At 39.2% G+C, this 20,233-nt stretch overlaps 1 protein-coding gene across 21 annotated transcripts in view; it reads left to right on the top strand.

Moving 5' to 3' along the window:
• Window positions 1-20,233, top strand: part of SGMS1 (sphingomyelin synthase 1) — a 294,748-nt gene that overhangs the window by 217,011 nt on the left and 57,504 nt on the right. For 3 of the 21 annotated variants that reach the window (XM_082339547.1, XM_082339538.1, XM_082339558.1), the window contains one exon: window positions 3,641-5,925. The exons of the other annotated variants lie outside the window; for them this stretch is intronic. The gene's annotated coding sequence lies outside the window, so the exon portion shown is untranslated. The remainder of the gene's footprint in view (window positions 1-3,640; window positions 5,926-20,233) is intronic. 21 annotated transcript variants of the gene reach the window in all.

Below are 20,233 nucleotides of genomic sequence, written 5' to 3'. Positions count from 1 at the left end.
TTTCAGTGGCTTCTTTATGATTAACATATGATTAACATATGTGGAAGAGAAAAGCTTTTTCTTTAAAGGAAATAACTGATTTATCTTGAATACCTTTGAAACCTGAACGGTTGCTTAGGTAACAGCTGTTGCATTTTATGATCTTTGGCAAATGGCAAAGGCAGCTTTCTCAACTTGTGTTTGTCTTCCAAAGAGAAAATCAAAGCAATGTAGAGTAGTTGATGCTTACCCAGAAAAGGTAACTCATGTGCACAGAGGCAAAGAGTTGTAGAAATCTAAATAAACCCAGACACTTTGTTCTTCAGACCTTTTAGAAATTGATTGTCTCTTTCACGGAAGGGGGAGTAAGCTGTGATCAGAAGTGTGTGTCGTTGGAATGTTGTTAAACATAAGCTAGCTGTATCCCCTTTTCTCTCCTTTCTCCTTTGGTTTGGTGTCATGGCCGTCTCCTTTCATTTATGAACTAGAGAGCAGGCCACTCCCGTACTTAATCTTTCCTGTACTCTTCAGTGCCTTCATCTTGCTTTACTGTGTGTGTGTATGATTCAAGATGCAAGATCCTTCTCTTGAACTGGGTAGTGACAGTAGAAACAGACACTGCCCATGACCACGTATCCTACCTGGTACCCACAGAACACCCCACCCTGAGTGAGCTCTCATCTAGGTGTTTGCTGTTTGCAAAGAGCGTACAGTTTGGATCTCTAAATCCAGCAACTACATCAGAGATCTTAGATGATCAGATTCACTGCAAGAGAATGGGTTGGGAGTATTGATGTAAAGAGGATAAACTGACTATTTTCTGGGGGTTTTTGTTTGTTTGTTTGTTACTGCCTTTGATCTTACAGTACATTAATTTTGAGTAAATTTAATAAATCAACCGATGTTCACATTTTGAGTGCCCCATATTTTCACAAAAGTGTGCATTTATTTACAAGTGTGTATCTTGTAAATAATGTTACCTTGCCCTATACAGCTTTCTTCATAACAGAGCCCCTGAGCTGCTGCTTAGGGAATCATTGAGGTGTGGGAACCCAGATACTTTTGGAACGTTATCTTTTTGTTTTTTTTTTAAAGAGCTCCTGACTTATTTATTTATTTATTTATTTATTTATTTATTTATTTATTTAAATTTTTTGGCTGTGTTGGGTCTTCGTTTCTGTGCGAGGGCTTTCTCTAGTTGTGGCAAGCGGGGGTCACTCTTCATCGCGGTGCGCGGGCCTTTCACTGTCACGGCCTCTCTTGTTGCGGAGCACAGGCTCCAGATGCACTGGCTCAGTAGTTGTGGCTCACGGGCCTAGTTGCTCCGCGACATGTGGGATCTTCCCAGACCAGGGCTCGAACCCGTGTCTCCTGCATTGGCAGGTGGATTATCAACCACTGCGCCACCAGGGAAGCCCCGGGAACCCAGATACTTTTAAGAGAATCTTTGGGTCCTTAAATTGGGGGAGGCACGATATGAAAAATAATACCATTTGGAGGATGTGGTACGTGGTGGGGTCGGATGTGAGGAAGTAGACTGCTAAAGGCAGCCATGATTGATTGAGCACCTACTGTATGCCTGGACTGTGCTAGGTGCTTTGCAACTCTTTATTTCATGTAATCCTGTGAAGTAGGTGGTGTTATCCTTGTTTTTATATACAGGGAAACTGGCTTGGAAAGGTTGTTAATTTTCCCAAAGTCACAGATGGAGTTTAAATCTAGTTCTTACTACTTTTTAACTCATTTGCTTTCAGACTGACCTGTTCCTTGCTACCTCTGGTTCCAAAATATCTCCCCCTCTACAGTCCTGTGTATTTTGTTTTTTGTTTTTGTTTTTTTTAACTTCCTTTTTGTATACTCTTAAACTGCTACCACTTATGGATAGATCTTCTGAAATGCAAACATCCTAGAGAAAAGAAACACCTTTGTAGTGTAAGTTGACCTTTGCCTTACTTTGCTCAGCTCCTAGCTGAGCATACTAGGACTTGAGATAAAGGCGGTTGTAAATGCAAAGGAGAGAGGAGAAGAGGCAGTGTTTAACGTGGGCCACCAGGCAGGCAGCCCTGGGAGCCTCCTTTGCAGAGCCTAGGGAAGTGCAGAATCCAGAGAACATGACCACTGAAAGGGGGGTGAGATTTCATCAAGGCAAACTGTCTCCCTTTCATTTTTGTTCAAGTTCTTTATCAAGGAAAGAAGGAAATAGAGGGGGAGAGTCCAGAACTTGGTTTAGTTCCTTAGGGAAAGCTTTGTCAAATACAAATACAATTAGGACCCCTAGTTGGATGATTAATCATTTGAGAGTGGAAATAATGAAAAATGACACATGCCCACCATAAACATTTTATTAAACTTAGAAATATCAACGCTCAGAATCGGTTAGTCTTTCATTTAGTGTCAAGAGTGTTTCTTTGGATATGGGTTCTCTGTTTTGTGTTCCATAATTGTCTTTCCCTCACAAATCATAGTCACGACGCACCATCGGTGATGTCCAGTCTTTATTTCTTTAAATCCAGAACATCAAAACTTTCCAAGCAGCTCAGTACTGAATCCGTCTAGGTATTGAGAAGTCATGTTTTCCCCTTAGAATATTAACATTATCTCGAATACACCTAATTTTTCAGCATTTTTAGCTATTTTCATTTGTCAAGTGTTTCTAAAGCATTCAGTTTAGTTTTATAGAAACAGCAGGTCACTTTTTTTCAGATTCGAATTTCATTTATTACTTAATATTTTGTTAAATTATGTAATAACAGAACCAAGTACAAGCTGCACAAACAAGTTGAGAGCAAATGTAACTTAAGTCTTGATAAGCATTGCACGTCGACCAGTGGGAACAGAGTTGTCAGGCTTGTCTTAGCTAATTCCAGTCAGTGACAGTGACTGGTTACTTAGCCATCCACATGCTTTACTGTGTTGTGAGGGAGGGGTTAATCTAGTCCCAGATTGGTGAAGGTATCCAGGGGACCCCACCAACCCGTTACTATGCTTTTTACTATGAATTGCATCTCGAGTTGTAAAAATTCAATATACTAATCAAAACAGTAACCCATGAAGGCATTTTTTGGTATCTAATCACAAAAAAGTAGCCATGTGGCTAGAGAGAGCAGGGCATGGAGTTTGCCATCACCTCAAGGTTTGCTGTCTCTTGATATCTCTGGATTCAAGGGATAAGCTCATGAGTTAGATGTGAGCCGAAACTCCCAGCTCACTCAAGTGCTTCTGCCAGGCTCTTCCTGTTATGTAAAAGCTAAAAGGAGTCCATGCAGATTACAGTGTTATTCTACATAGGATAATTAGTTCTCAAAGTATAACTAGTTCATGTAGTGATTTGTTAATTTGGCTCATTACTTGATTCACTTTTAAGAAGCAGTCATTAACTTCATTATTTTTACTTTTTAGTTAGGCAGAAAAAATTCATACCAGTCATTACTTGCTAAACCATTTGGTGTTGAATGAAAAGCAAAAACCTAGAAAAAAAGCAACTTTGGCTCTAACAGCCTGAACGTTGGGGTCAAACTTGTCTTGCTTTCCTGCCCCCCAAATTAAATTAGCTATGACTTAAAGCAAAACGTATAGATAGCTATAAAAAACTTGGGGTTTTTTTTGCTGTTTCATGTTTATTTCGCATTACCTCAGATTTATTTTGATTTCCATTTCGTAGTGCCTGATAACCAAACTTTGTACAGACCTCTTGAAAGACCACGACCTCCGAGAAAATTCACACTATTGAAAGTTATGGATAACTGAATGGCAAGAGGAGTTTCTTAGTGGATGTGGTTCTTGATCAAGTCTGGACAAATTCTGCCCTGTCATGTGTCGTAAACTATGGTACAGAACGCGTCCGAAGTGCCAGGGGAAAACCAGCATTATGCCATCACCCACATTACCATCCCTGACTCTCATCTCTCTTGAAGAAGGAATTCACGTGGCTGGTGATGGACGTATTGATTTGGGATCCACATAACAAACACTTAGACTCGTTAGATATCAGCAGTGAATCTTTAGGTTCAGTCTAGTTTTAGATTTGGCTAAGGGATTCCTGGTGGGCGCAGCAAAATGAGAAACATCATAAGATGTTATCCATAAGATAGGAACTGACCAGTTTTTAAGGAAAGCAAGCCTCTTTTAAAAATTCAGAGAGGAACTTTCCTGGAGATCCAGTGGTTGAGACTCCACGCTTCCACTGCAGGGGGCACAGGGTTCCATCCCTGGTCAGGGAACTAGGATCCCACATGCCACTCAGTGTAGCCAAAAAAAAAAAAAGTTTCAGAGAGGAAGGATGTGAGAATGGAATGCAAATAATTTTCCCCTTTAACACAGAGGATTGGCTTACATGGCAGTTTTCCCCCTGCTTTTGTGTGTCCATGTAGAGAGAGGATATATGACTCAGGGGGCAAAGGTCAAGAGTCTGGACATTTGGGTAATGAGTACCTTGCTCTGGGAAGATGACTGAGCACAGTGTCCCGAGGGCATGTAAGATCAAAAGAATCTCCTTGTTTGGGGGGACCTTTATCAGCTCACCTGCAAGATCTTTTTAAGCTGTACTGTTCAGCCACTGCTTTTGTTATCTGTATCGTGGATGTCCATACTAATAAAAAACATTTTGCCCAGAGAATCTTTTTTCTTGTTGAGGGACAGATATCAGAAAAGGTCCACAGTCTCTGTAACTATCCCTAGTAATTAGGCTCAGAACTCAGTGCCTTTATCAAAGGGAATTTCTAGAACAGTGTATTATTGCTTAACCCACCTCCTTATCTGCCATTCGTGGAGTTTCTCAGATATTTCCTGACTTTCTTGTCTGCCTCTGGATCAAAAAAGGAAATGTAGAGCCAGTGAGGAAATAGTTAAAAAAAAAAAAAAAAAAAGAAAGGAAGAACAGAAAAAGAAACACAGAATAAAGCTTTAGTATGTATCTTTCCAATAAATGGGATGCGGTGTTTAGATTTTTATCATCCATCTAATGTAAGGTGTTCTTGCGTGTCACAGTTTGATCTTTTTGCCTCTTTTTTTTTTCTCTCCTATTGTTGACTTGACCTGGTTTCTTTACATAGAGAATCTGGAAATGTTTTCGTTCTTTGATGAAAGAGCTATGCGTAAAAGCCCCATTGCCTGGGGGGACTGTAGGGTGGGTAATATCTGGGTGTACTTTCAGGGTCAGGTCTTACCTTGCTCAGGGAATGTTGTATGTGTGGGTAGGTTATTAAAGACATGGTGGTTTCACAATGTATGTGTATATCAACTCATCGTATTGTACAGCTTAAAAAAATTAAAAAAAATTAAGCAGTGGTAGCTCCAGTAGCTGTTGATGAATGCCTGAGGCTTGGTGGAAAGAACTTCTGTTTACTGTGAGTACTGGCTCTCTGATTAGCAGTTGTGTGTTTCATCCCACCACCCAACATAGATTTTTTGATGTATTTATTTTATTTTTATTTCTTTTTTCTGGGTGCCTTATGTTTTTTGTGTGTGTTCGTGTGTAATTTTCAAAACAAAAATTGGGTTCATACTAAATTATGGCTTAAAAAACATTTTATAATGACAATTTTGGAAAATGTGGAGTGACTAGTAGCACACTCTATATCCTTATCACCCAGCATTAACAACTGTCGGCTTTCTCTGATTCTTGTTCTACCTTTCCCTCTGCCCTACTTTGTTCAGGGTCAGGGGAGGGAGAGAGGGGGCCAAAGTAAATCTCAGACATCATACCATTTCCTTCCCAATACTTTGTTCTCATGTTTGTTATTCAATTATTTACTTTTTGTCTGTTGACTTTTCTTTCTCTTGTTACTGAAATAACTCTTGGACTGTGCCCTGGTGGAGTTACAAAGGTGCACTCTTCTGGAAGCACTGTCCTCTGCATGATGCTTGATGGGCTGGTCTTCAGGGATCCTGAGGAGGACAACCCTGCTGGTGTGAAGTTCATGGTCCAGTTACTAATAGAACCCAGAGGTATGACTGCTGCCTCCTTAGCCTGTAGAGTCAGGTGTAAGGCTAGGCCTTCATTGAGTGATGTTATGTTTAGAAGAAGTAGACCCAAATCTAAGTCATAATGATTTGTATTATTTATTAAACTCATACAGAAACCATAGCTTTGGATAAAACTGTCTAAAGGATTGTGTCTAGATCCTATTTTGTTTCTGTAGTTACCTAGACAGGAAACTGTTGATATTACAATTTAATCATTTATAAATTTGCCATCCTTTGGGTAATATAATAATCTGTGCATCATTTCATGGTTTTGAAAGGTTTGTCATATTCAAGTCCAACAATAACATTGTGAGGGAGGAAAGATATTAAATTTCTGCCCAATTAATTCAAAAGAGAAGTTGAAAGATGGGAGGGGGTAGTCATTGACTTGACTTTAGGTCTGATGTCTCCTAGTCTAGAAGTCTTTCTGCTTTGGATGGTTTTTGAGTTGCTTTAGAATGTGTTGTGAAATTAGAACTTGCGTTTTCCTTTATACTTGAACATTTTTGTATCAAATGTTTGGGAAATTCACGCCACCTCGGATAAGGTCTTGGAGATGCTTGGGGAAGACTGTCCTCTTATTGGGTCTTATTCCAAGACGGGGCCAGGGCAGCAAGCACAGCGCTTTTGGAGCTAATTCCTAACACCACGGTCTCTCCCCCATGACATTGGTTTCCACCTCTCTCTAGTGCTATCCAAGACCCAGACCCAGACCCAGACCCAGACCATGACCATCACCATCTTTGCCTTCATGCACTGGTTACTTTTGTGACAGAGTGGAATTAATTTGATCCTAAAATCTCTGAAATTTTTCCTGGGGACTAGAGATACTTGATCCAGTAGAGAAATTGTTTGGACATTCCTTCACCCCTGTAGGAATTTGTACAGGCATCAAATTTCCCAGTTCCTCTTAAAACATCTAGACATGGATATTCTGTTGGCTTAAATTCCCTGAGGGAATAGAGTGATTCTTCAGAGCTGATGCTTCAGGAAATTTTTATAGTAGCAATCTAAAAATGTATATACTTGTTTCTCCCAGAGATACTTTCTTTTCTTTCACCAGTTAAAATTGGTTTCCTGCTGAAGTGTCTTGTCTGCTGCAGGTGTCTTTTGTAAAACATGATTTATGCATTTGATTTATGGACATTACACATATATAAAGTATCAAGTGTTCTGAGTAAGAATTGAACGTAATTTCAGTGCAGATATTTTAACCGATGTTTATTATTCAAGGAATTCTTTGTGTAAAATAGGATAATCTGATTTTAATATGAAGTTGCTTTGAAAAAATTAAGGGAAAGCCAAGCCAGCTAAAATCAGGAGGATGTGTATTATGGAAGATGTTAAACAATAGGCAGTACTGTTTTCAAACGTTTTTTTGTTTGTTTAACATCTTTATTGGAGTATAATTGCTTTACTGTGTTGTGTTAGTTTCTGCTGTATAACAAAGTGAATCAGCTATATATATACATATATCCCCATATCCTCTCCCTCTCACTCTCCCTGTCCCATCCCTCTAGGTGGTCACAAAGCACTGAGCTGATCTCCCCGTGCGATGCAGCTGCTTCCCACTAGCTATCTGTTTTACATTTGGTAGTGTATATATGTCATGGCTACTTTCTCACTTTGTCCCAGCTTACCCTTCCCCCTCCCTGTGTCCTCAAGTCCATTCTCTACATCTGCGTCTTTATTCCTGTCCTGCCCCGAGGTTCAGCAGACCCTTTTTTTTTTTTTTTTAGATTCCATATATATGTGTTAGCATACGGTATTTGTTTTTCTCTTTCTGGCTTACTTCAATCTGTGTGACAGACTCTAGGTCCATCCACCTCACTACAAATATCAAACATTGTTAATCAAAACAGTTGGTTAACCACATGTTGTCATACCAAGGTTCTGGTCTTATCAAATAAATAAAAGACACAGATCTGCAATGAGTGCATTAACCAATATTCAAATGGTGCAGCCAAAATAATTACTAAAGTGCTTACAAACAGTTTTGTTTATAAAAACAAAAAGCTTCATACAAAGTCTAATGAGATACAGGGCTTGTTAGAGGTTTTATGTTTTGTGGGCATAGCTGGACTAAGCATTTCTGTAAATGGGTGTGAGCCTCCAGACCCAGACAAGCTATGGGAGGGCTTTTGTTTGGGGGAGCCGGTAGTAGCTGTGTGCATGTTGGGTGGAGGTGGGGAGAAAGACACACAGAAAGACTTCAGTCAAATCTTAGGCTCTCACTGAGAAACTGCTCTCACAGCCTGGTCTCAGCTTTGCTAGTCTTTGCTGTGTGATCTTGGGTAAAGCACTTGCTTTGATGACACCAGTTTGTTTAGAATTTGAAGATTCAGCTAGAATCTAATTTTACAATCGGGGTGCTTAAGTTCCCCCATATGTGAGGTAGTAGGTCAAGAGGTGTGAAGTAACATGATAAACACATATTTCTTAAAGATTTGGGCAAAGAAAGTGGTTTTTGTATGAATATAACCATTATTATAGAGAATACAAAAATAAAAAATTTACATGTAACTTTAAGGTCAACTAAACATTAAAAATTGTCCTTCTTAAAAAGTCTGTGCATCCAGACTTTTTTTTTTTTTTTTTTTAAACTTTTATTTATTTATTTATCTATTTATTTATGGCTGTGCTGGGTCTTCGTTTCTGTGCGAGGGCTTTCTCTAGTTGCGGCAAGCGGGGTCCACTCTTCATCGCGGTGCGCGGGCCTCTCACTGTCACGGCCTCTCTTGTTGCGGAGCACAGGCTCCAGACGCGCAGGCTCAGTAGTTGTGGCTCACGGGCCTAGTTGCTCCGTGGCATGTGGGATCTTCCCAGACCAGGGCTCGAACCCGTGTCCCCTGCATTGGCAGGCAGACTCTCAACCACTGCGCCACCAGGGAAGCCCACATCCAGACTTTTGAGTGGCTATGTTTATCCTCTCTCTGCCCACAGGAGTCTTGGGAGAAAATGTTCAGAATGGTGGTTGATATCTTTGCCAGTTGCTAGATGCAATCTAAAATCTTCTTTCACTCTTAATTTATATTTACTCTTCCTCTTATAAGAGCCAATCATGATCACTTTCCTTGTCAGTAATCAAGTGTTTTTGTTCTTTTGTCCATGTATGCAGTAGGTGACTTAGAACAGGGTGTGTCCTGTGAGCAGAGTAATTCCTATTATATTGGAAGAGATAGTCTCATTTGTTTCATTCATTCTGTAATATCCATGGAGTGCCAACTCTATGCTAGGCACTGTTTTGGGCTTTTAATAAGTCCATTTTCTCTGTTTCAGTATTTAACTCTGCTAATATTTTGAGTAGATAATATATTCACATGGTTCCATGTTCAAATGGTAAGAAAGGATGTACAGTGACAAGTATACTTCTCTTCCTTGCTACCCATCTCCACTCCCTGGAGTCAGTTCATATTGACTATTTTGAAGCTTTCAAGTCATATTTTATGCATATATTAGCAAATATGTATATATCTCCTTCCTTCCCTCTCTTTTAGACCCATGGTATTATACAGTACGTGTGAATCTGCTCCCTTGCTTTTTTCATTTAACAATTATATTTGCATTTTTTTAAAGCCCTGAAGCATGTACATCAGACTCTTAGCACTAGTTGTTTCTAAAGGATGGAGTTGAGGAAGCTTGCTTGCCCTCCCTTCCCTGCTCCCTCCCTCCCTCCCTCCCTCTCTTCCTTCCTTCCTTCCAGTCTAATTTGAACGTACTTCTGTATCGTTTGAATCTTTTATAAGGAGAATATATTGTTTTTGTAGTAAGGGGGAAAGTCCTTTTTGAAGAAAGAAAGAAATACCTTTGCCTAAGTGGTTGAGGAAAGTGAAACTGTGTGGAACTTCCTTCTCTAGGAAATTTACCCCCTGATGTGACCCACTGCCTTGTAGACGTGATTTGTGTTGAGGAATTGTCTCTGTGGTACACGCAGGTGGCGCCCTGGAGCGCGAGGGGCACTCCGGGAAGGAGGACGGTGTGCGCAGCTCAGGCTCCGCATCAGGCTCGAGCCCTGGTGTTGTCTCCCAGCTGATGGAGGCAGGCTGGACAGTGGACGTGTTAGCCTGGGCAGAGGGCGGAGGGGGTGGGAGACCCTCATGTTAGTTAGGGGCCTCTGCAGTGGTGGAGTGTTTGACCCAGAAGTACGCTCCTGAAGCCGCGCGGAAAGAAGAGAGACGAATTTGTCGGTAACAGGGCTTGTGGTGACAGTACACCTCATTTTAAGGAACTGAAAACATGTTCCAGAGTCTTCTTCTCGGCTTTACCCCATGGTTTAAAGGGAAGGGACGGCTTCCCACTAGGAGGCGTACTGCTCAGTAGTGGAGCACACAGACATTGGAGCCCAGTGGAGGAGCCCTGCTCCAGCGTGTGACCTTGAGCGCCTCACCTCACTTCTGGGGCCTAGGTCCTCACCTGTCAATAGGGATTCTTCACCCTTTTCGTAGGATTGCTTTGATTTCAATGAGCTTATAGTGTAAAAAGCTTAGGTCCTGCTAAACTCTCAGTAATGTTAGCTAGGAGGCGGAGCAGGAGGGTGAGAATGCAAGTGAGTAATGGACCTTCCCTCTCACACGGGGGCCAGAAGCGTGCTGAGAAAAGACCTTGGACTCTTGATCCCGCTTAGTTCTCTGCTTAAACCGCCCTCTGAAAATTCAGTGCTCTTCAAAGTCGTTTCTGGATCACTTGAGCCAGTGGTCCTCGTCCCGGCCTGGGAGCCAGAGCATCAGTCTCCATCTGGCAGATTGGTGTTTTCAGAGAACTCCACATGCAGGTTATTTTACCTCTGTGGCATACAGGTTCCCACTTTGGCATAGAGAGAACTTGGTGGGTGGCTGTTAACTTCCTGGACTCTGAGGTACGGATGCTGTAGGGCTTGGCTGGTAATAATAGTATCCTGTAGAAGACTGTTGTATCACATTATTGATTTTCTAGTTATCAATACTTCAACACTTAATGATGCTCTAATGCCTTTGTAATCAACATCTAAGCTCTATGGAGTAATACAGTACATATTTATTACTCTCTCATGTCTATGAATAATAATGTGGTTTTCCAAAGCTGAGGTTAAATCCACAAAGGCTGTGGTGCACTAGTTTTATGATCCTTCATATGGTCTGACGGAGAAGTGTTTAAAATCCAGATGCCCCCCAGGATTAATTTTACATTTACTTTATTTTTGGTTTCTTTAGGGTTAGGCTTATATTTTAAAAGGAGGGATATACTTTAACTACCGTATGTTACGTGTGTCCTAGAATTGCCCTCCTAGCTGTCTACACCTGAGTATAACAGCTGAGGCAGCCGCAGAAAAAAAAAGTTTGATGTCCTATGTCACAGCCTAAAAATCCCTGCAAGAGATCCCAGCAAGCAGAGGGTAATGATTTTACAAGAGAGAACAAATGAGAGAGAAACCTACATGGCATATAGCAGGGAATTGGTTCTTGCATCATGGGGTTAATGTGTCAGAAATCAAGCACGAATGCCTTCATGTTCTCTGGCTGTACTTGCAATGCCAGTTTTTGCAATGGAAAGATGAGATGCAGTTAAGAGGGATGTGCTGTTGGCTCTTCCATGCCGTCCCCCCTCATCTGACATCTTTCCAACCTACTCCCACAATGCTCCAACCCACTTTTTTCCCCCAGATCTCAGATTTCTTTATCTTAAGCCATAGTGATTATTTTGCAGAAAAAATAGTAACTTACTTAAAAAGTAATAATAGTGATTGATTTCATGGAACATGCATAAATTGCAGGCACTGAGTGCTTTACGTATTTCATTTCATCTTCTTAACTTTATAACAGCTTCTTAACAGCTTTACAGGTAGTTTTGTCTTTACTGGACACTGCGGGAACTGGGGAAGTTAAAAAACTTGTCCATGGTCACATGACAGGAACCAGTAAAATGGGCATTGGAACCCAAGTCTACCTAATTCCAAAACTTCTGTTCTTAGTTTGGATTTTACCGTAACAATAGCTGCCACTTGTTAAAGACATGTTCCAGAACCACCGCGTACAAAAACAACTTTCTGAGGTTACCAACTTAAACAAGAGATCAGGTTAACATTACACCCGATATGACATATAAACATCATGTACCCTTTGACACGATGTACTGAATAGGACACAACATCACTTCTGGGTATTCCTGCCAAAAATGTATAACTTTAATCATGAAAACATCTGAGAAACCCAAACTGAGAGACATTCTACAGAATAACTATTATTCTTCAATAGTGTCAAGGTCGTAAAGGCAAGGAAAGATTGGGGAACAGCCATGTATTGGAGGAGATTAAGGAGACATTATAACTAAAAGATTGTGGGAACAGAAAGAGGACATCGGGGAAAATTGGTGCAATTCAAATAAGATCTGTTTTTAAGTTAATAATATTATAACATTGTTAATTTCCTGACTTTGATAACCGTGCTATGGTTATCTAAGTTGTTAACACAGGAGAAATGGGGTGAAGGGTATACCTCAGTTTTCTGTTCTGTTATTGCAGCTTTTATGTAAATCTAAAATTATATCAAAAGAAAAAGAAAAAAATGTTTTAAGCCAGCTGAGGTCGATATTAATTCTCATTTTAGAGATGAGGCAACAAGAGATTCAAATGTTAGGTAACTCACCTAAGATCATACAAGTGGTAGTTATTATTAGTGAAGGAAGGAGGAAGAATTTAACCCAGTCTTTGAGATTCCAAAGCTCATTTTAATCACTATGCCATATGGCTGCCTCATGTTTAAATATGTGTGTTCAAAACATTAGCCCTGAGCCAAACTCCATCCCCATTAGACACTCCTTATACTGGGAGAAGAAGAATAACAACTTTGTGCCTGTTGAAAAAAAGCAATGTGTATATTTCATTACTATTATTAAATTATATGATATATTGATATATGTTTTGTGTATATATAGAGCAATATTAATAGAGAATTTTATATTTAAGGCAATTTAAAAATCACATGACACAGCCAAATCAAAGTTATATAAATTTTTACCAACAAAAATGAAAACTATTCATTATAAAGCTGTTCTGATTTTTTTCAAATAATTTCTACGTCCTGCATCTCCAAATTATAAATACCATGTTTCTGTCTCTTCTTGCTACCCGGCTCTCTCAAACTTTTCTCTATAAATATCGTTGGCACAAGTGAAGCTTATACTGTTTAATGCAAAAGATACAAGAAGAAAACCATCATTTTGTCTTACTAGAAATTGATATTTTGGAAAAATGAGTAGATTGTTTTAAAAGTTCAGGCCAAAGAGGAGAATGCAAAAAAAAAAAAAAATCATCTATAAAATGTTTAAATCTTGATAAAATATAATTACAATGAAAGTCTTTTTAACTTTAAAAGAAAAACAGAAGTGGATCATTTGGCTCTGTTCAAGTCTAAATAACTTAGTGATAAATTCTGGAAAATTCTTTGATGTAATAGAATTGTAGCACTATTTCAGTGCTAAAGATCTAACTTGAGATCACTTACTTTCTGAGCCTCACCTGCAAAATTGGTACAATAAACTTACCCAAAATTTTTGCTTCAAGAATTGGATAATTTTATAGTTTATAAAGCACCTTCACATAAGAGATTTAAGCATTCATTTTTTTTAAAGTTTTTTTTTTTCCTTCTTAATAAGAATCTATTGTACTGTTGATTTTAACTCCTGAAGTTAATAACCTGCTTCTGAAGACTTTGACCTTTGTTATTTTGATTTATATGTATTAAGTGTTTCACAGAAATGCAGAAAACAAGTTGCTCTTTGCCAAGAAGTTACACCAACCAGCATACTGTGGTGCTATTTTTAATAGTATGTAATTCCTGTGGCCGTTTGATAAAATCAGAAGCTCATAAAATGAAGCCCAGAGTGACAGACCGAGGAAGTCCAGTTTCATGAGACCAGAGCTATTTCCAGGGGTTCTTTGAGAGGAACTCTAACTTGGATCTGTCTGCTAAATTTAGTCTGCCAGCTCCACAGTCGCTCCTCTCAGTTTCTGTTGATAACAGAGGACAAAGGTTGTGTCTGGGGGTTTTCAGCAGGAGGTGGGTGGGGAGAGGGCAAGTGTGTGTGTGTAATTGAGGGAGGGCATCCACTTTTAAAACAGCTATTTATTTATTTATGTTTGTTTATTATAGCCTTGTATTGATTAGAAAAATAATATGTTCATTATAATGAATTTTGAACTGTAAGAAGATAAGTAGAATTGTTAAGTCACCAGAGGTAACTGTCATCAGTTTGGTGTGTAGACCTAAAGTCTTATCTTCTGTGCGTAATGTATTCTATCTGTGATACAGTTATCACAAAACCATGATCATGCCATATATATATATACTGAACAGAAACTTGCTTAAAATTTGCAATATAGAATATCACATGCATTCTTCCACATCATTGAACATTTTCCAAGAAGATTTAAATTATAATTTTGTGGAATTACTTGTAAGGGTACTGATTCATTTAGTCGCTTTCTTATTGTTGAACCTGTGGACTCCTTTCTTCCCCCTGACATTGGTGCCGACTGAAACCCACAGGTCAAAAGTCAATTAACTGTAATCCCAATTCTTAATTCCCAAGTTTAGTACCGTGTAAAAGCTACCTAATATGAAAGGTATATATACGTGTATCCATCTAACAATCTAATTTTATCTAATAGTTTTAACCTGGTAGTACCAGAGAATTAAAAAGAAGAAGAGGAAGATGAAGACCTGTCTCCTACCCATGTGCTTTACAGGTGGAGAGCAGGGTTGCCTGAAATGCCACTTTCTTCTTCGTCACACTGTACAGCAAAGGGATGTGAACATTTAGCAAGTGATGGGTTAGGAACCGCCCCATGTCCCCTTCCACACTGCAGTTAAGCCCCTGCAAGGTGGATGGGAAAAAGACAAGAGGCAAAGACAGATGGATTCATCAGGGCCACGCAGAGCTGCCTTACCCCACCTGGGCCTGCGGCAGGGCCACTCATGACTCCGTTCAGCTCAGCGGCTGAGCATGGTTGGCTTTTTGTTTTTAACATTTTTAAAAATTCGTGGCAAAATATACATAACATCACTTTTACCATTTTAACCATTTTAAGTGCACAATTTAGTGGTATTAAGTATATGCATTTCTTGTACAACCATCACCAGTGTCCATCTCCAGAACTTATCACCCCAAACTAAAGCTCTTTAATTGTTTTTTAAATGTTAAAATTCAGAACAAAAACAGGGTCCTAGGGGCAAAGCAATTTGATTTGAAGTAAACTGCAAATAGGGATGGAGGAAACTCACATGAGGACTTTTCCCCGCTGTCCCTTCTCTCTCCACTTCCGATTACTTTCTTAAAGACAAAATCTGTGGTCATGGCAGCACCACACTTCTGCATAGGTAGTGCTCCCAGAGTCCTTTGCTCTTGTTTGCACCTCAGTACACTTTCCCAGAATGGCTTGTTCAGAACACTCTTCTCAAACTGTTTTACATTCCATGGGAATCAGACAATACTGTTAAAATTCTCAGTTATATATTTGCTTTAATGTTCATTCGTTTGAAAAAAAATTGCCAGTACATTAAATATCTGTTTTCATGGATATTGTTGCCTAGGACAAGACAGTGTTTTGTGTTTTTTTTTTTTTAATTTTATTTCATTTATTTTTTTATACAGCAGGTTCTTCTTAGTTATCCATTTTATACATATTAGTATATGTATGTCAATCCCAATCTCCCAATTCATCACACCACCACCCCCGCCCCACGGCTTTCTCCCCTTGGTGTCCATATGTTTGTTCTCTACATCTGTGTCTCAATTTCTGCCCTGCAAACCGGTTCATCTGTACCATTTTTCTAGAATCCACATATATGCGTTAATATACGATATTTGTTTTTCTCTTTCTGACTTACTTCACTCTGTATGACAGTCTCTAGATCCATCCACGTCTCTACAAATGACCCAATTTCGTTCCTTTTTATGGCTGAGTAATATTCCATTGTATATATATACCACATCTTCTTTATCCATTCGTCTGTTGATGGGCACTTAGGTTGCTTCCATGACCTGGCTATTGTAAATAGTGCTGCAATGAACATTGGGGTGCATGTGTCATTTTGAATTATGGTTTTCTCTGGGTGTATGCCCAGTAGTGGGATTGCTGGGTCATATGGTAATTCTGTTTTTAGTTTTTTAAGGAGCCTCCATACTGTTCTCCATAGTGGCTGTATCAATTTACATTCCCACCAAAAATGCAAGAGGGTTCCCTTTTCTCCACACCCTCTCCAGCATTTGTTGTTTGTAGATTTTCTGATGATGCCCATTCTAACTAGTGTGAGGTGATACCTCATTGTAGTTTTGATTTGCATTTCTCTAGTAATTAGTGATGTTGAGCAGCTTTTCATGTGCTTCTCGGCCATCTGTATGTCTTCTTTGGAGAAATGTCTAGGTCTTCTGCCGATTTCTGGATTGAGTTGATTGTTTTTTTAATACTGAGCTGCATGAGCTGTTTATATATTTTGGAGATTAATCCTTTGTCTGTTGATTTGTTTGCAAATATTTTCTCCCATTCTGAGGGTTGTCTTTTCATCTTGTTTGTAGTTTCCTTTGCTGTGCCAAAGCTTTGAAGTTTCATTAGGTCCCTTATTTTTGTTTTTATTTCCATTACTCTAGGAGGTGGATCAAAACAGATCTTGCTGTGATTTATATCAAAGAGTGTTCTTCCTATGTTTTCCTCTAAGAGTTTTATAGTGTCTGGTCTTCCATTTAGGTCTCTAATCCATTTTGAGTTTATTTTTGTGTATGGTGTTAGGGAGTGTTCTAATTTCATTCTTTTACATGTAGATGTCTAGTTTTCCCAGCACCACTTATTGAAGAGACTGTCGTTTCTCCATTGTATAGCCTTGCCTCCTTTGTCATAGATTAGTTGACCATAGGTGCATAGGTTTATCTCTGGGCTTTCTATCCTGTTCCATTGATCTATATTTCTGTTTTTGTGCCAGTACCATATTGTCTTGATTACTGTAGCTTTGTAGTATAGTCTGAAGTCAGGAAGTCTGATTCCTCCAGCTTCTTTTTTTTCCCTCAAGACTGTTTTGGCTATTCGGGGTCTTTTGTATCTCCATACAAATTTTAAGATTTTTTCTTCTAGTTCTGTAAAAAATGCCATTGGTAATTTGATAGAGATTGCATTGAATCTGTAGATTGCTTTGGGTAGTATAGTCATTTTCACAATATTGATTCTTCCAATCCAAGAACATGGTATATCTCTCCATCTGTTTGTATCATCTTTAATTTCTTTCATCATTGTCTTATAGTTTTCTGCATACAGGTCTTTTGTCTCCCTAGGTAGGTTTATTCCTAACTATTTTATTCTTTTTGTTACAGTGGTAAATGGGAGTGTTTCCTTAATTTCTCTTTCAGACTTTTCATCCTTAGTGTATAGGAATGCAAGAGATTTCTGTGCATTAATTTTGTATCCTGCGAATTTACCAAATTCAGTGGTTAGCTCTAGTACTTTTCTGGTGGCATCTTTAGGATTCTCTATGTATAGTGTCATGTTATCTGCAAACAGTGACAGTTTTACTTCTTTTCCAATTTGTATTCCTTTTATTTCTTTTTCTTCTCTGATTGCCGTGGCTAGGGCTTCCAAAACTATGTTGAATAAGAGTGGTGAGTGTGGGCAACCTTGTCTTGTTCCTGATCTTAGAGGAAATGCTTTCAGTTTTTCACCATTGAGAATGATGTTTGCTGTGGGTTTGTCATATATGGCCTTTATTATGTTGAGGTAGGTTCCCTCTATGCCCACTTTCTGGAGAGTTTTTGTCATAAATGGATGTTGAATTTTGTCAAAAGCTTTCTCTGCATCTATTGAGATGATAATATGGTTTTTTTCTTCAGTTTGTTAATATGATGTATCACATTGATTGATTTGCGTATATTGAAGAATCCTTGCATCCCTGGGATAAATTCCACTTGGTCATGGTGTATGATCCTTTTAATGTGTTGTTGGATTCTGTTTGCTAGTATTTTGTTGAGGATTTTTGCATCTATATTCATGGGTGATACTGGTCTGTAATTTTCTTTTTTTTCAATATCTTTGTCTGGTTTTGGTATCAGGGCGATGGTGGCCTCATAGAATGAGTTTGGGAGTGTTCCTTCCTCTGCAGTTTTTTGGAAGAGTTTGACAAGGTTGGGTGTTAGCTCTTCTCTAAATGTTTGATAGAATTCACCTGTGGGGGCTTCCCTGGTGGCGCAGTGGTTAAGAATCCGCCTGCCAATGCAGGGGACACGGGTTCGAGCCCTGGTCCAGGAAGATCCCGCATGCTGCGGAGCAACTACGCCTGTGCGCCACAACTACTGAGCCTGCACTCTAGAGCCCGTGAGCCACAACTACTGACACCTGTGAGCCACAACTACTGGGGTCCATGTGCCTGGAGCCCATGCTCCACAACAGGAGAAGCCACCGCATTGAGAAGCCCACACACCCCAACGAAGAGCGGCCCCCACTCGCCGCAACTAGAGAAAGCCCGCGCGCAGCAACGAAGACCCAACACAGCCAAAATAAATAAAATTATTTAAAAAAAAAAAAAAGAATTTACCTGTGAAGCCATCTGGTCCTGGACTTTTGTTTGTTGGAAGATTTTTAATCATAGTTTCAATTTCATTACTTGTGATTGGTCTGTTCATATTTTCTGTATCTTCCTGGTTCAGTCTTGGAAGGTTATACTTTTCTAAAAATTTGTCCATTTCTTCCAGTTTGTCCATTTTATTGGCATAGAGTTGCTTGTAGTAGTCTCTTAGGATGCTTTGTATTTCTGTGGTGTCTGTTGTAACTTCTCCTTTTCATTTCTAATTTTATTGATTTGAGTCCTCTCCCTCTTTTTCTTGATGAGTCTGGCTAATGGTTTATCAATTTTGTTTATCTTCTCAAAGAACCAGCTTCTAGTTCTGATGATCTTTGCTATTGTTTTCTTTGTGTCTATTTCATTTATTTCTGCTCTGATCTTTATGATTTCTTTCCTTCTACTAACTTTGGGTTTTGTTTGTTCTTCTTTCTCTAGTTCCTTTAGGTGCAAGTTTAGATTGTTTATTTGAGATATTTGTTGTTTCTTGAGGTAGGATTGTATTGCTATAAACATCCCTCTTAGAACTACTTTTGCTGCATCCCATAGGTTTTGGATCATCGTGTTTTCTTTGTCATTTGTCTCTAGGTATTTTTTGATTTCCTCTTTGATTTCTTCAGTGATCTCTTGGTTATTTAGTAATGTATTGTTTAGCCTCCATGTGTTTGTGTTTTTTATGTTTTTTTCCCTGTAATTCATTTCTAATCTCATAGCGTTGTGGTCAGAAAAGATGCTTGATATGATTTCAATTTTCGTAAATTTACTGAGGCTTGATTTGTGACCCAAGATGTGATCTATGCTAGAGAATGTTCCATGCGCACTTGAGAAGAAAGTGTAATCTGCTGTTTGTGGATGGAATGTCCTATAGATATCAATTAAATCTATCTGGTCTACTGTGTCATTTAAAGCTTGTGTTTCCTTATTAATTTTCATTTTGGATGATCTGTCCATTGGTGTAAGTGAGGTGTTAAAGTCCCCCACTATTATTGTGTTACTGTTGATTTCCTCTTTTATAGCTGCTCGCAGTTGCCTTATGTATTGAGGTGCTCCTATGTTGGGTGCATATATATTTATAATTGTTATATCTTCTTCTTGGATTGATCCCTGATCATTATGTAGTGTCCTTCCTTGTCTCTTGTAACATTCTTTATTTTAAAGTCTATTTTATCTGATATGAGTATTGCTACTCCAGCTTTCTTTTGATTTCCATTTGCATGGAATATCTTTTTCCATCCCCTTACTTTCAGTCTGTATGTGTCCCTAGGTCTGAAGTGGGTCTCTTGTAAACAGCATATATATGGATCTAGGACTAGACAGTTTTAAAAAAGAAGGCAGAGTACAAGCCAATTTGAAGAACACTGTTAAATAAATAATTGTCCAGGTAATATAGCTGGTAAATTGGGGCACAAATAAGTAATGTTTGGGAAATGGGTTCTGAATGGTCCTTGAGAAGGCCACACATCACTCCATTGCAGCCTCTGGCAGCAGGATGAAGCCAGGTAGGCAGTGACCTGTAGATGTCTCTACAGATTCTGCTAATGGGCTGGTTAGGAGCTCAAGGGCCTGGAGAAACTGGGAAAGTCCCTGCCTCTTTCTAGTCTGGGTTCCCGGGAACATGCTCCAGACCTGGGTAGCCCCATTTCTATAATTGTGTTCTTCTTCGGGTCATGTTTTTACTGCTTGCAAGATCAGAAAGAGAGAAGATTAAAAAGTCT

This window comes from Balaenoptera borealis, assembly GCF_965194805.1.
Source record: "Balaenoptera borealis genome assembly, chromosome: 10".
In the NCBI taxonomy this organism is placed as follows: Eukaryota; Metazoa; Chordata; class Mammalia; order Artiodactyla; family Balaenopteridae; genus Balaenoptera; species Balaenoptera borealis.
The sequence above is the reverse complement of the archived record's forward strand: the minus strand, read 5'-3'. Positions and strand labels throughout refer to the sequence as shown.